Source organism: Thalassophryne amazonica, chromosome 9 (genome assembly GCF_902500255.1).
Source record: "Thalassophryne amazonica chromosome 9, fThaAma1.1, whole genome shotgun sequence".
Taxonomy (NCBI): domain Eukaryota; kingdom Metazoa; phylum Chordata; class Actinopteri; order Batrachoidiformes; family Batrachoididae; genus Thalassophryne; species Thalassophryne amazonica.
The window spans coordinates 90,675,223-90,689,681 of NC_047111.1; the positions used below are offsets into that span (position 1 = coordinate 90,675,223).

At 37.0% G+C, this 14,459-nt stretch overlaps 1 protein-coding gene across 1 annotated transcript in view; it reads right to left on the minus strand.

Moving 5' to 3' along the window:
* The window catches only part of zc3h12b (zinc finger CCCH-type containing 12B), a 28,258-nt gene extending 22,372 nt beyond the window's left edge, over nucleotides 1-5,886 (minus strand). Inside the window, exon 1 of the mRNA XM_034178753.1 lies at nucleotides 5,752-5,886. The gene's annotated coding sequence lies outside the window, so the exon portion shown is untranslated. The remainder of the gene's footprint in view (nucleotides 1-5,751) is intronic.
* Nucleotides 5,887-14,459: the final 8,573 nt, after the last annotated feature.

Consider the following 14,459-nt stretch of genomic DNA (forward strand, 5'->3'; position numbering starts at 1 on the left):
CCCACGCAGCAAGATCCTTTACACAATGATGTCGGTTTTTAATGCAGTGCCGCCTGAGGGATCAAAGGTCACGGGCATTCAATGTTGGTTTTCGGCCCTGCCGCTCTGAATCTTCTGATTATATTATGGACTATACATGATGGAATCCCTAAATTCCTTGCAATTAAATGTTGAGAAACATTGTTCTTATACTGTTGAACTATTTTTTCACGCAGTTGTTCACAAAGTGGTGATCCTCGCCCCATCTTTGCTTGTGAATGGCTGAGCCTTTTGGGGATGCTTCTTTTATACCCAATCATGACACTCACCTGTTTCCAATTAGGTGTTCTTTGAGCATTCATCAACTTTCCCAGTCTTTTGTTGCCCCATCCCAACTTTTTTGAAACATGTTGCAGGCATCCATTTCAAAATGAGCAAATATTTGCACAAAAACAACAAAAGTCTATCAGTTTGAACATTAAATATCTTGTCTTTGTGGTGTTTTCAAATGAATATAGGTTGAAGAGGATTGGCAAATCATTGTATACTGTTTTATTTACATTTTACATAATGTCCCAACTTCATTGGAATTGGGATTGTACTTGCCATAGTGCAGGGGTTTTCAAATTGTGGGAGAGTGAGCTCCCCCTCAGAGAACAAATGAACAGCTGCCCCCCCACTGACACACATACACATAATTTCAATATCTTCATTTTAAAAGTATTTTTGCATTTTAAAGGAACCGTCTATGCATTTACACATTTTACACCCTTTTCAAACATTTTAAACGTGTTTTTAAAGAACTTTCTATTCTTCTATTTTTACCTTCTGTCATATTTAGAGATGGGTATTGATAAGATTTTAGCAATATCAATGCCATGATCGATTCTGCTTATTGATTCGATTCCCTTATCGATTCCCTTATTGATACCTCTTGTGAATTTTCTGTGTACTAAAAGTAGGCTTTACAGCAGGGGTGGGCAATCGTGCCATGAAGGGCCGAAGCACTGCAGGTTTTCCTTGCTACCAATCACCTCAGCAGGTGATTTCATTAATGTTCAGGTGTCTCAGCAGGTGATTTCATTGATAACCAGGTGTTTATGTTCAAGGGAGAGGCTCATCAGCAACCCACCTGCTGAGGTGATTGGTTGCAAGGAAAACCTGCAGTGTCTTGGCCCTCATTGCCCACCCCTGCTTTACAGGTTTTCTATGTCAACAACATTTTAAATTGGTCACTGTATCCTTGATCTCTGGGCATAATAAAAATAAACAAAATCTGTAGTTTTTTGTCAAAAGCATTTCCTTTCAGACATTTTGGCATGAATGTCTCTCCATACCTCTGAGCTGAGCTCAGCTGGCTGCTGCACATCAGCGCAGGACGTCTGATTTTGGGAGAACAAAAACATTTTGATCGAATGCAGTATGTTTGTATTACAACATTTGGAAAGACGGGTCAATTGATTTAAACGACGTTTCGCTTTGAATTTATTAATTCCGACTGGACTCTATTGTTCTAACTTGACTCGGCAGAGAGAAGCGCAGTGTTTGGAGCTATGTGAACAGAACAGAGGACGATTCTCATTTCTTTCTTGCCACAAGAAAGGAGTCCCAATTAGTGACTTTAATCTGTGCAAAAATGACTCACGATTGACATATTCAGGGATGAAAGTGGTGAAAAACATAAAAAGCTGAAATCCAAAATTACCCCCCCACACAAAAATTTTTGAATTCTAGAAGCTCTGAAATGCAATCTGGAACTATTCCAGACAATAAACTGCAGTGAGTGCAGCATCCATTTTGGTGAGAAAAAAACCCAAAAAACTTTCCTTATTCAAATTCATTCCAGTAGTATTCTGCTTTTACTAGGATGCAGCAGCTTCTAGCTTGGCAGATATTTCTGGAGGAAATCACTGAAGAAATTAAAGTGAAAATATGGTTTGACCGAAACAAATTGTCATTAAACTTAAATAAGACAGGGATGAAGTGGAGGTGTAAGAGTCACTAGGTGTTCACAGGAAACAGTTATTTATTTCTATATTTATTTATTTATTTATGTTCACTGTTAGTTGGTTTTATATTTTCTGTTGTGTTTTTAATCAGGTTCTTTTTGTCTTTTTCTCTAAAATTGTATTGTAGCATTATTAGTTATTATTACTATTATTGTTGTTGTTGCTATTATTATTATTATTATTAATATAAACAGAAAATTAAAAAATATGACAATTTGTAATACATTTGACTCTTTTATGAAAACAAAATTTACTCACGATTGACATCTTTAAATGGCTCTGAGAGGGGTTCAGAAGCGGACTTGCCACTTCTGAAAAGCAGCAAAGCAATGAACCAACGAAGCAGTGGGTCAAAGCACTGCTTCGCTGCTTTAAGCTTCTAGAACAGCCGCTGCAGAAGCGGTTGCAATCAACATAAAGAAATTATTATTTTCCCAATAAAACACGCCGCTCTGAAGGACCGATAAGGGAAAGGCTACTGATGTCAGTGGATCGAATCGTTTTGTAATGTACATAATCGTATGTAATGGCACCAACAACTTAACTGTGGAGTGTTACATACACTAAAATTATATACAGTGTTCGCCAGACACACAAATGCATGAGTTAACAACATACACTGAGACAAAGTGTGGGCTGCACACAGTGCATTCCTGCACCTGCTGCTCACCGACAGACAACCAGGAATGATGACAATTCCTATAAGAAGAAAGCTGTTGCATGGTTAAGTACTGTCGTCTCAATTATACAACACTGCTAACAGACTGACAATTATGTTAACCTGAAGAACATAAACACTAGACTCTGGGTGCCCTCAGTCTTGCAAAGAATATGCAGTCAGCTTCTGGCTTCAAGAGCCGCAGCCCATGATGTGCGTTGCTTAGCAACACAGCCTTGTCATCAGCTAACTCCTTTTTACCAGTCACGACTAACACAAACACAGCTCATCATCTTGCCACAGACAGCCAGTAAATGCAAGAACACTTACAGCTACACTACAATAAAACTCTTGAGGTAGCACATTATGCAACACAAAACTACATTACTTAAGATCTTTTTCAGTGGTGGCCATTTAAAATGAAGAAAATACAAACTGGCTTCTTTATTATGTGTTAATCTTTCATTTGCTCTTTAACTGAAAGCCATAAGCCATTAAAACAACCGCAGGAAAATATATTTGTTGTTGATTTGCAGGTCTGGCACTGATTCATGTAAACAAATCATTTGACAAGTGTGACAACACCCCCAACAAGTAAATCACTGGCTTTCATGAAAACACTGTAGGGATCATGGATACTCTGAAGGTCAAACCAAACAAACACATGCCTTTTACATCACTTTCTTTTGTGTTTCCTTCTACTGATCACAACCCGTATTGTCTGAGAATTCTAAAATAGTTTTTAAAACAACTGATGTTTTAACATAAAAAAAAACAAGTAAAGCTAAGAGAGATGCTCTTGTGGAGCCTTTAAGATAAGCAACAGGTTTTCTCCACATACTATGCAAAAGCTCACACAATCAGTGGGACCAAAGACATTCTGCAATAATATAAATACATGTTTTAGAGAGCAGAGCTAGTCCCACCATCCCCTTCCACCTCCAGATTCTCAGGCATAGACACAGCAAGGCCTCAAGATTATCTCTGTAGCACCAGCACCTGTAGTTCTGTTTTGCAGCAAATCACATTCTTGAAACCATAATTTAAGATGCTGACCTGACACATGATCAATTTGAATAAATTTCACAAAGATCAGCTTTAGCTACAGTGTTGGCCAGTTGAATATCATTGCATAAGACAGTTAACACCAGCAACCACTGTAACTATTATGAACTGACCTCATAATACACCAAAGTTAAATGTTAATATGGAATGTTCAATGTGACTTACACTTTTGATGCATTAAGCATTAGGTGAACAATTTTGTTTAGTAATAAATGGTTCTTCTTTTTGCCACATTGAGGACAAACACCAGCGCCGACAACTTCCACCAAAAAATACTCTACTTTCATGAAGCCCTATGACTTAGGAACTACAAAAATAAAACTCACGACACAAAAATACTAATATGCCTCACCATGTTAAGGTTGTGCATAGCAAACACAAAAGAATGTCTCTGTGGTAAACTTTACTTTTGATTTTTCCTCTTTTAAGAATTGAAATGCTTGGTTCAGTCTGAAATCACACTGCATCTACAAGTAGGATATCATTTTTCTAAATATGAGTGAGCCGGCAAGTGTTCATGAGCTGTGCAGGGATAAATAGAGTCAATTTTCTATGGAAACGTAAAGCCAAGTGGGAAGAGGGACTTTCCACCAAGAACAGCAATAGAGTTTTGTGGGGGAATTTTTGATGACCCAACTGGCTTTGTAAATGCAAAAGAGAAAAAAAAAAAAAAGGATTTTAATTCAACTAACATGTTTAAGTGTTAGAGACCATGAATGTTAGCCTGCTTATTTATTGTACAAGTTTGTAAACAGGCTACAAAAAAAATAAAACGTATTAAGATCAGAACCTAAAACCACAAAAACATTTTAATCTATTTAATACGAATCTATGACAACAAGGGAAAATGATGAATGCATAGATGATTGGATTTGTTTGGTCTGTTCCCATTTTGGCTCGAGGCTGCCACAAAAGATCCTGGATGGATACACATATTGATTTAGCACAAGTTTTACATGGGATGCTCTTTGTGATGCAATTCCAGATGTACATGGACACTGACGACCCAAAAATGGCCATCAGATTCTCCTTGGCAACCTGCTTCTTCTGCATATCACCTGGCACAAACATCTTTATAATACATGCCTTTACTTTATAAAATCTGAGATTAAAAAGTTCTATGCAAGTCACTTCGCATGAATTTGCTGGGTGTTTTTATACTTATCCGATCAAAGTGCATGAACGAAGAGAGAAAGAGAGAGAAAACAAGCTATTTGAAACTCAAACCACAGCAATTATTTATAAGACTGGGACACGTATACTTAGCAGAGAGGTTTGGGGACTCGTTGTTCTAATCGGTTTTGCGTTAACACGACTAAATTCATATCCAAATAAATTATATGTTTAGATTGTGCATTCGTGCTGTGGCAGTAAAGGACACCTTATGAAGTGTAATTTGAATCACATCGGCTACAGTGCACTCGTTAGCTGACTGATGAACACGTCAATACTTAAATTAAATAAATAAATGAAGCACTGAACATCACGAGCAACAGCTTCGTGAGTGGATGCTGTTGCTATTTCATTTTGAAACAACACTCTACATGACCTCGTATTTCTAAAAGCATTTCATTAACAATAACATGTTTGACAACCTTAAGGCCCAAAATTACGGCTAGCAAACCCCAGTAAGCTAACGCTAGTTGTCTTTGCCAGCTGGAGAGCAAACATTTAGACAACCTCTTGTCACCGACTGGAGAGAACGATTATTTAACTGCATATGCTTGCAAACAAAACTTGTCACAGTGCCATGCGTTCGGCTTGCTTAATATAAGCAAGCTACTGCGCTATATTTGAAGTTAGCTGCTCAGTAGCTAACTTCGTCGACGAGATGCTAACGTGTCCTAACATAAAAAAAAGCCGGATTACTACAGTAACTTGAAACAAAGTTGACGTCTATTACGTTTCACAAAGGCGTAATATCACAGTAACACAAGGTGATTATGTTAATAACGTGGCAATAAATCGCTGCCATCGCTATTTTTAATTTTTTTTTTTTTTTTTTTTTTTTTTTAAGAGGAAAAAAGGTGCACGTCTCACCTTGTTGCTATATCCTCCTCCTCGCTTATAACGCTTCTGTTTTGCTGCCATTGGTGCTGTCGCAGTTTGCTCCGTGTTGCCAGATACCTCAGAGAAAAACAAGGAAATGTAACTGCGAAATAGAACATTTCTCTTCCTTACGACGTCAGTGCAGAACATTTTATTTATTTATTTGCACTAAGAAGCAAGGCAGGCTACCACTGACCATAACGCATCAACACTTAAGACGTGAACCACTGGTTAATGAGTATGCTGGTTTTCACGTTTCTAAATTAAACTGCTGAAAAAGAATGTTTAACAGACAGCCAGCAGAAGGCAGAAAAGTGCTTCAAAAAAAAATTTTTTTTTCGGCATTTTTTGTTACAATCAGGCATCTATGCTAGATCAAGTCCTTATATAGTAAGGTTTCACATCAGGGGCGATGCCAAAAATAAAAATTATTTTTTGGCCATTTTTGGGCCAAAACCCCCCATTTTTTGGGTCAAAATTTGAAAATGGTCCAATCCTTTTGATATGCATATCAAATTACTCGTCTGGACGAGTAGAGTTCAAAAATATATAGTTTGACCTATTTTTGAACTTGCGTTATGTCACAATGACCGAAAATGTGGAAAGGTCAACGTACTTTTCGTGAAGGGTCAAATTCATAAAATCTGTTATGATGGTCCGATTATGACAATTTTGGTGTCTAATTATATGTTTTCTTGCACAAGAAAACCAATAAGACAACTTACATAGGCCATTGTGCCAGTCTTAGCTATGAAAATACAATTATGACAGATAAGATGGGTCTATTGATTAACTTTATCCAACTTCAAAATGGTTATGACATCAAAATTGATCATAATTGGCCTCTTTTACATCAAGCACATTAATTAAATATAAAAATTGCATAAGTATGTTTTTGTGCTCTCTCTTCACCTTTTTTATTTTTTTTGTACAAAGCTCTCGATTTAGCGATTGATCTACGTTCCGATCCTCACCTATGGTCATGAGATTTGGCTCATGACCGAAAGAACGAGATCGCGAGTACAAGCGACCGAGATGAGTTTCCTCCGCAGGGTGGCTGGGCGCTCCCTTAGAGATAGGGTGAGTTGCTCGGTCACTCGGGAGGAGCTCGGAGTCGAGCCGCTGCTCCTCCACGTCGAAAGGAGTCAGTTGAGGAGGCTCGGACATCTTTTCCGGATGCCCCCTGGACGCCTCGCTGGAGAGGCGTTCCGGGCACGTCCCATTGGGAGGAGGCCCTGGGGAGGACCCAGGACACACTGGAGGGACTACATCTCTCGGCTGGCTTGGGAACGCCTTGGGGTTCCCCCCGGAGGAGCTGGGGGAGGTGTGTGTGGATCGGGAGGTCTGGGCGGCTTTGCTTGAGCTGCTGCCCCCGCGACCCGACTCCGGATAAAGCGGAAGAAAATGGATGGATGGATGTTTTTTGTGAATATAAAGAAAATCAGAATACAAAAAGCAAAGAAGACTGAGACATTTTAGAGTACACTATGGCTAATTTATTAAAATCATTTTTTATGATTCATTGTTTCCATTACACAACATACACTTGATACCTCAAGTATCAGAACCATTCAAAATAAGTTCACTACACCCACTGACATTATTTTTGTTATTAGTACCAAATTGACAAATTTTAGTTACCTTAAAGGGGCATTCCATAAAAAATTAAACTGATTACCACCCATGTTATGGAAAAACATATATTAATATGATTTTGGTAAAACTATGATTTGATGCGATTTGACATCATTTGAAGTATATTTGGGTGTAAATAGAGGGAAAAAGGGTACAAACAACAACCAAAACAAGACCTCTTATGGCAAAAATATCAATTTTCTTAGAATCACATTTTCTGATTCATTGTTAACTTTACACATAATTTGCAAGTTCAAGCATCAGAGCCATGGGCTATAAATTGTGTTGTTAATGTAAGTTCCTAGAGGTACATTTTTTTCTCTTGTAATAAATGTAGATCCAAAACTGCATGGTTCTGAAATTATATTACAAATAAACGCATTCAAAGGACATTCTATATAAATTCCAAACTGAAAATACTGCATTTTAAGTGTTTTGTTGTGTTAGCTACTTAAAGCAATCAACTTGGGTTTAAACAGCATTCTGCACGGCACCCACAGGCACCCATGCAACACTGACCACTCTTAAAGCACTTACAGACTGCAGTCTTGCATTTTGCCTCACATCCCTTTTTCCCTCTATAAAGTTAATCAATAGACCCATCTTATCTGACATAATTGTATTTTCATAGCTAAGACTGGCATAATGGTCTATGTAAGTTGTCTTATTGGTTTTCTTGTGCAAGAAAACATATAATTAGACACCAAAATTGTCATAATCGGACCATCATAACAGATTTTATGAATTTGACCCTTCACGAAAAGTATGTTGACCTTTCCACATTTTCGGTCATTGTGACATAACGCAAGTTCAAAAATAGGTCAAACTATATATTTTTGAACTCTACTCGTCAAGACGAGTAATTTGATATGCATATCAAAAGGATTGGACCATTTCTGGGGGGTTTTGGCCCAAAAATGGCCAAAAAATGATTTTTAATTTTGGCATCGCCCCTGATGTGAAACCTTACTATATAAGGACTTGATCTAGCATAGATGCCTGCTTGTAACAAAAAATGCCGAAAAAAAAAATTTTGGAAGCACTTTTCTGCCTTCTGTCTGCCTTCTGTAAGCGCTACTGTGCAAATGCAAGGCAAATCAACTCAAATTCACTGCAATGAGCCCAAAGATGCATTTATTTATTTTTCTTGGGATAAGGAAACAAAAAACATTAGTTTTATCTTGTATCTAGCAACCTAAAATCCAGCCGGTGGAAGCACTCTAGAACAATATTTGAAACAGATTTATAGTTTTGAACAGTGATTTGAGTTTGCCATGAGTATTTTTCAGAGACAGCGAAAAGTTTAGATATCACACATTTACCTAGCTGTTGCATAATTCTGGTTTTACTTTACAAATTATTTTTTGTACCATATTTGACGATATAGTGGGACGTCATGCGTCTCGTGGTTGGGTCACCCGAAGGCAGGCACGTGTACAGTAGAGGTGGGCGATGCCGGGAATTTTGGTACTGATCCGATACCAAGTAAAGACAGGCCCAGTATCGCCAATATCGATACCGATACGTTTTCAAATTTAAGCTTCATAGATCCAAAGGATCCAAAAGACCTAGGATAGAATTTCGCCAAACATTGTACGTGACAACAAAATACTTTATCACAATCAACATTTTTGTTTAAAAAAAAAACACTCAACACAACTTAAAACAAAATCTCCTGAGGTAGAGGGCTGACAAACCACAATATAACAAAATTAACACACCACAACAAAATTGGCTGGCGGCGCTGTCATGTGATGGCGCAACAACAAAAGACCAGAGGGGAGAGGGTGTGCTGCTCTGTGTTGTGTGACACAGCACAGCGCTGCTCTTACAGACAGAGAGTAGACTTTGGTGAATGCGTGTGTAGCAGTCAGTGCGTGCGGGAGAGAAAAAAAGTATCGATCTTTTTACACAAGGATCATTCAATTTGAATACCAGCGTTGGTATCGATATTAGGATTTTATATGCCCTTTTAAGTCAGAGACACACAAACACACTATCGCATTTTTTGCTTTTGAGTTATACTTTATGCAACCTGGCTGGAATGGACTCACTCATCTACATTTTTACCATTAACAGCTCAGGCAACAACAGTGGCCTCTTGGCTACCAGACCTAGGCTTTGGAAATTAAACTGACAAGCTCACATGTATACTGAGAGAGAAAGAAGAAGTGTTCGCTCTGAACATTCAGCAAAAATCCTTCTATTGAGTTGTGTGTACTTGTGATCACTATTAAACAATCAGAAATGGTGTATTTCTCAGCTTTATTACATTTCTGTGTTTAAACTCTTTCTCACAAACACCTGTGTACCTCACTCAATTACCCTCCATGCTCTTGTTTTCGTTTGCTGCTTGATTTCTAATTTTCTGTCCTCAGGGTTTGTTTGGACAAATGACAATGGTATTTAAGTTTTAGCATGTAGTGAAGCAATCTCAGAATACTGGTTTATTTCTCTGATTGAATACATTTCTTGGCAGAAATGCTCTGTCAGTGCACAACCATACCTGCTCCTATTAAATCAATGCATCCTCCCATAACCATCCAGCAGGTGGCAGACACATCTATATATTACATGGCAAAACAAAGTTGCTTTTTGGATTATGATGTATACATCAAAGTTCCCAAAAATCTGAATGAGTTAATCCTCATTATATGCAATTTGGTTACAAGATGATGCCATTTATTGTTTGACTTATTATGCTAACAAACTGAAAAGGATGGAGTCATCCATCCATCTATCCACCCAGTAATTCATGGTGTTGGCTTTTACATGGTACCTACCTGTTTTTCCCATGTTTACAAAGAAGGTAGAGGGCCTATTCAATGCACAAATAACAGACTACTATACTCAAATGTTTCCCTTTCAATAATATTGAGACATAAAGGCCCATTATGAAAATTACGACAACTGTTTAAACAAGTTTGTTAGTTGGAAAATTTCAATAAAAAAAATCAATTATTTTAATGTTTCCAATTTTTGGGTTCTAATACAGTTTATTTTAATTACTAAGCGTAGCTAAGATTACACTGCTGGTATGATCTCAAATGTATGGAGAGGCCTAAACAAGACTGTATTGGTACACAGATTTTTTTTTTTAAGAGCACATGCATTTTAGACTATTTGGTCATTTTAAAACATACAATGTTGCATGACTTTGACAAAGCTGATGACTTTGAATTGTTGGCCTTTGTGTGTGCCGTTTTAAATACCGTACTTGCTTTGTTAGTCCGGTCTGAAATGTCTCATTTTGATGCCACTTTAAGAAATGAGTCAACTAACGTTGGATTCTTTTCAACTGACACCCAGAGCTGTAAAAAACTGCAGACTTTCATCTCTGTTAATCAGTTTCTCACTTCAAAGTGTTCTACATGTTAGTCTGGAATGACTCAATAGCTTGGCCAATACAAACATTATGTTCTTTAAAAACAGAGGAATATGTCACTTTAAACATTTTGTTACAAAGAGATAGCAGCTGTAAAATATTTATTTTTACTCTATCATAAACCCATTCATACATTTTCTGTACTCACTTTTTTTTCTATACATATTATGTGTAGAATTTTGAGGAAAAAATAAATTTCATCCATTTTGGAATAAGGCTGTAACATAACATGAAATGTGGAAAAAGTGAAGTATTGTGGACACTTCGCAGATGCACTATATATTTACAAAGTGAGAATAACTGATACAATCTTGCTGCTGTGCAGACTGATGATCTCTGCCACGGTGGTTTTCTTCCCAGTTTGTGAAGATACCTCAAAAAATAGAGTTGAAAGAAATGTGGTGAAAAGGTAGGTTTTAGATCAATTTAAAAAGAGATTTGATTAGTTTTTTTGGAGCCAGATGTAAGTCTGGTTAGGTTGTTTTTTTTTTTACATTTCTCTCAGCCATCACGGAAACAGCGCCCCCCACCGACAGTTCAGCACAAACAGATGCATGCAAATAGAGGCCTGGGAATAAAGTAAAGAATTTATTATCACTATGCAGTATGTGCCCAAACTGTTGTGAGACTTCCTCACCCTGAAAAGGATTAAACAAATGAAATTTGGGTCAAGTCTGTCTTGTCATTTTTATTTAGTGTAAGGCAGTGTTCTACTCCAACAAGACAGTGACACACATTCAAGAGAAAACCACTAATGCAAGATGAGCAAAGCTGAGACATAAAAAAAAAACAAAACAAAAAACACCCAATATTGCCAATGTGTAACCTTTCATAGTACAATTTTACAGTGTAGAAATTGCTGAGAATATAAATACAAAGTGACATTGGTCATATCACACTTTTTTTTTAAAAACTACATCATCTGACATTCAACCTCTGACCATAAAACTTTAAATGCACAAATGATACAAGGTGAAAATACCTGTTTACACTTGACATTTCATTTCAGTACACGTTCATTCCACACGCTCACAGTAATGCATTAATGGAGTTCATTCATTTCAGCAAAAATGCTGCACTTCACAAATAGTCAAGCGATTTGAAAACCTATAAAATAAAGAGTCTAACATAAGGCCAAAGTGGCTCATCAGAGCAGCAAATAGAAGTTGAATGAAGTCTAAGATTCAACAATATTACACTGCCTTGAATGTAGGTTATTTATACTTTGCATTATTTAAACTACTTTTTCTGTTTTAACTGCACTGATGTATAGTGACCTTAGTTGTTTTATATATATATATATATATATATATATGTATCTTTTTCACACACACACACAAGGTAACTATGTGAAATTTGCTGTGCATACAAAGGCGCTTTGCATTACAAAGCCCTCTGCAGTATGAAACTGAAATGAAAGTTGACCTAACTAAATGTTCCCACATCCTGTTGTGGCCTGAGAGGAAGATCTACCCCTCATATTGGAACCTGGCCATTAGCCTCTTGTTCATACTTACTAAAAGCCATTTGGTGTTTGAAAATACATCTGCGGATGATGAATTATTACAAAGAGACACAATGAACTTAAAAGTACATCATTAGACTTTTTTTGTTTGTTTGTTTATTTTTTGGGCGGGGGGGAGGGTCCCCATTTCATTAAACATCAGTAACACCATAACAAATCAGTTCTGTTGTTCCCGACACCGAAATGGGAAAACAAACACCACTAATTTTGAGCATCATGAAACAATTTAAAAACTTTTCTTTTTTTTTTATACTGGAGCCAAGATGGGCTATTAAAAAGCAGCAAACTTTAATGAAACTCTGCACAAAGCACAAAGATGAAATGTGTTTTAGAGGTAAAAGGCAGACAGGCCTGCTTGGCCTTGCAATGAAAATCAGCTAATTAATGAAAACCTATTACAGCTGTTGCATACATATACATATATATATACACATATACACATACACATATACATATATATATACACATACACATATACACACATATACATATATACATATATATATACACATATACATATACACATATATATCTGACAGACTGCTGACGAGAGCAACAATTACAAAGAAACCCTGCTTTTGCCACTCAAAGAAGGGGGGCAGGGGCAACCAAAGCTGTAATATCAAGACACACGTACAGGTGACCAATCAGCACATGAATATGGTGAAATTATTAACATTCCACATTTTCCTCAGGGGTTGATGACAGGAATTACACTCCAATTATTGTCAAAACACTGACTCAGCTCAAAACCACGAGGGTGTAGACTGGTGTGAGGCTGAGGTGTCATTCCCCCAGGGAGGTGACAAACCACAACTCAGTGCATACTCCTAAAATAAAATAAATTAAAAACATTTTTATTCGTATGTGAATGAAGTCAATACATCAGCAAAATGACAAAAGCATCACAACTACAAGGGGAAAAAAAATGCTGAATTATTACACAAGCAACTTTTGTAATATGATGCTTTTTCTGAGGACAGCCTGCTTCCTGTCCCTCCCTAAGAGGGCCTGAAACACCACATAGTAATGACAATTTCCACCCTCTTGGTGTATTAGACACAGGTTTTCTGCAGGACATACAACAGCCTTTACAGAAAGCATGGTGTCTTCTTCAAAAAGGGACAACCAAGGCTACAGTACATATACCATTATAAAATATTCTGGTGTTATTAAATAACTTAATGAGATGACATATGAGCATTTTTAATGAAAATAAAACATTACTTGTTTAAATGTGTACAGTTACAGACGTAAGCTTATGTACACTTTGGCTAAAAGTTTTCAAACTCAATTTTCCCCCACATGAAATTAATTTTGAAATAATTGTTGGAGATTTATTTCAGTTTTTGGTTCATCGTGATAGATGTACAACAGGTAACACCTTACCAACACTAAAATGGCTACTTCTTTAAAAACCACAGAAGATTGTAAGAGTCCAGAAAATGATGGAATTAGTTTGAAAAGCTTATGAATGACTGAGGGAAACTATTGGTTAAATAGGGCATCTGTGGCTGTATTTAAGGGCCTAACTGAAGAACCAGTGCATTTTTGCATTTTAAAGTGGAGGAATCTAAAGATAAAGCCAAGACTTCTGGAGCACAATTTTGCTTCTCCATGTGATGTGTTCTACCTACGGAACCACTTCAAAAAGATTCACGGCTGCATAAGCAACTGCTCAATCTTTACACAAAATATAAGTGTGAGATCATATAAATTTTATATAACTGAGGAACGAGACCCAACGTAAGACCCAGAAAGTAAACATTTGTCCCAATGATCCAACAGAATCTCAGAATCACAACTAAGGGAATGATGGAGTTACAGGCATCAGATATACAACCCCTGGCAAAAAATTATGGAATCACTGGCCTCGGAGGATGTTAATTCAGTTGTTTAATTTTGTAGAAAAAAAGCAGATCACAGACATGACACAAAACTGAAGTCATTTCAAATGGCAACTTTCTGGCTTTAAGAAACACTATAAGAAATCAAGAAAAAAAGATTGTGACAGTCAGTAAGTTACTTTTTTAGACCAAGCAGAGGGAAAAAAAAATATGGAATCACTCAATTCTGAGGAATAAATTATGGAATCACCCTGTAAATTTTCATCCCCCAAACTAACACCTGCATCAAATCAGATCTGCTCGTTGA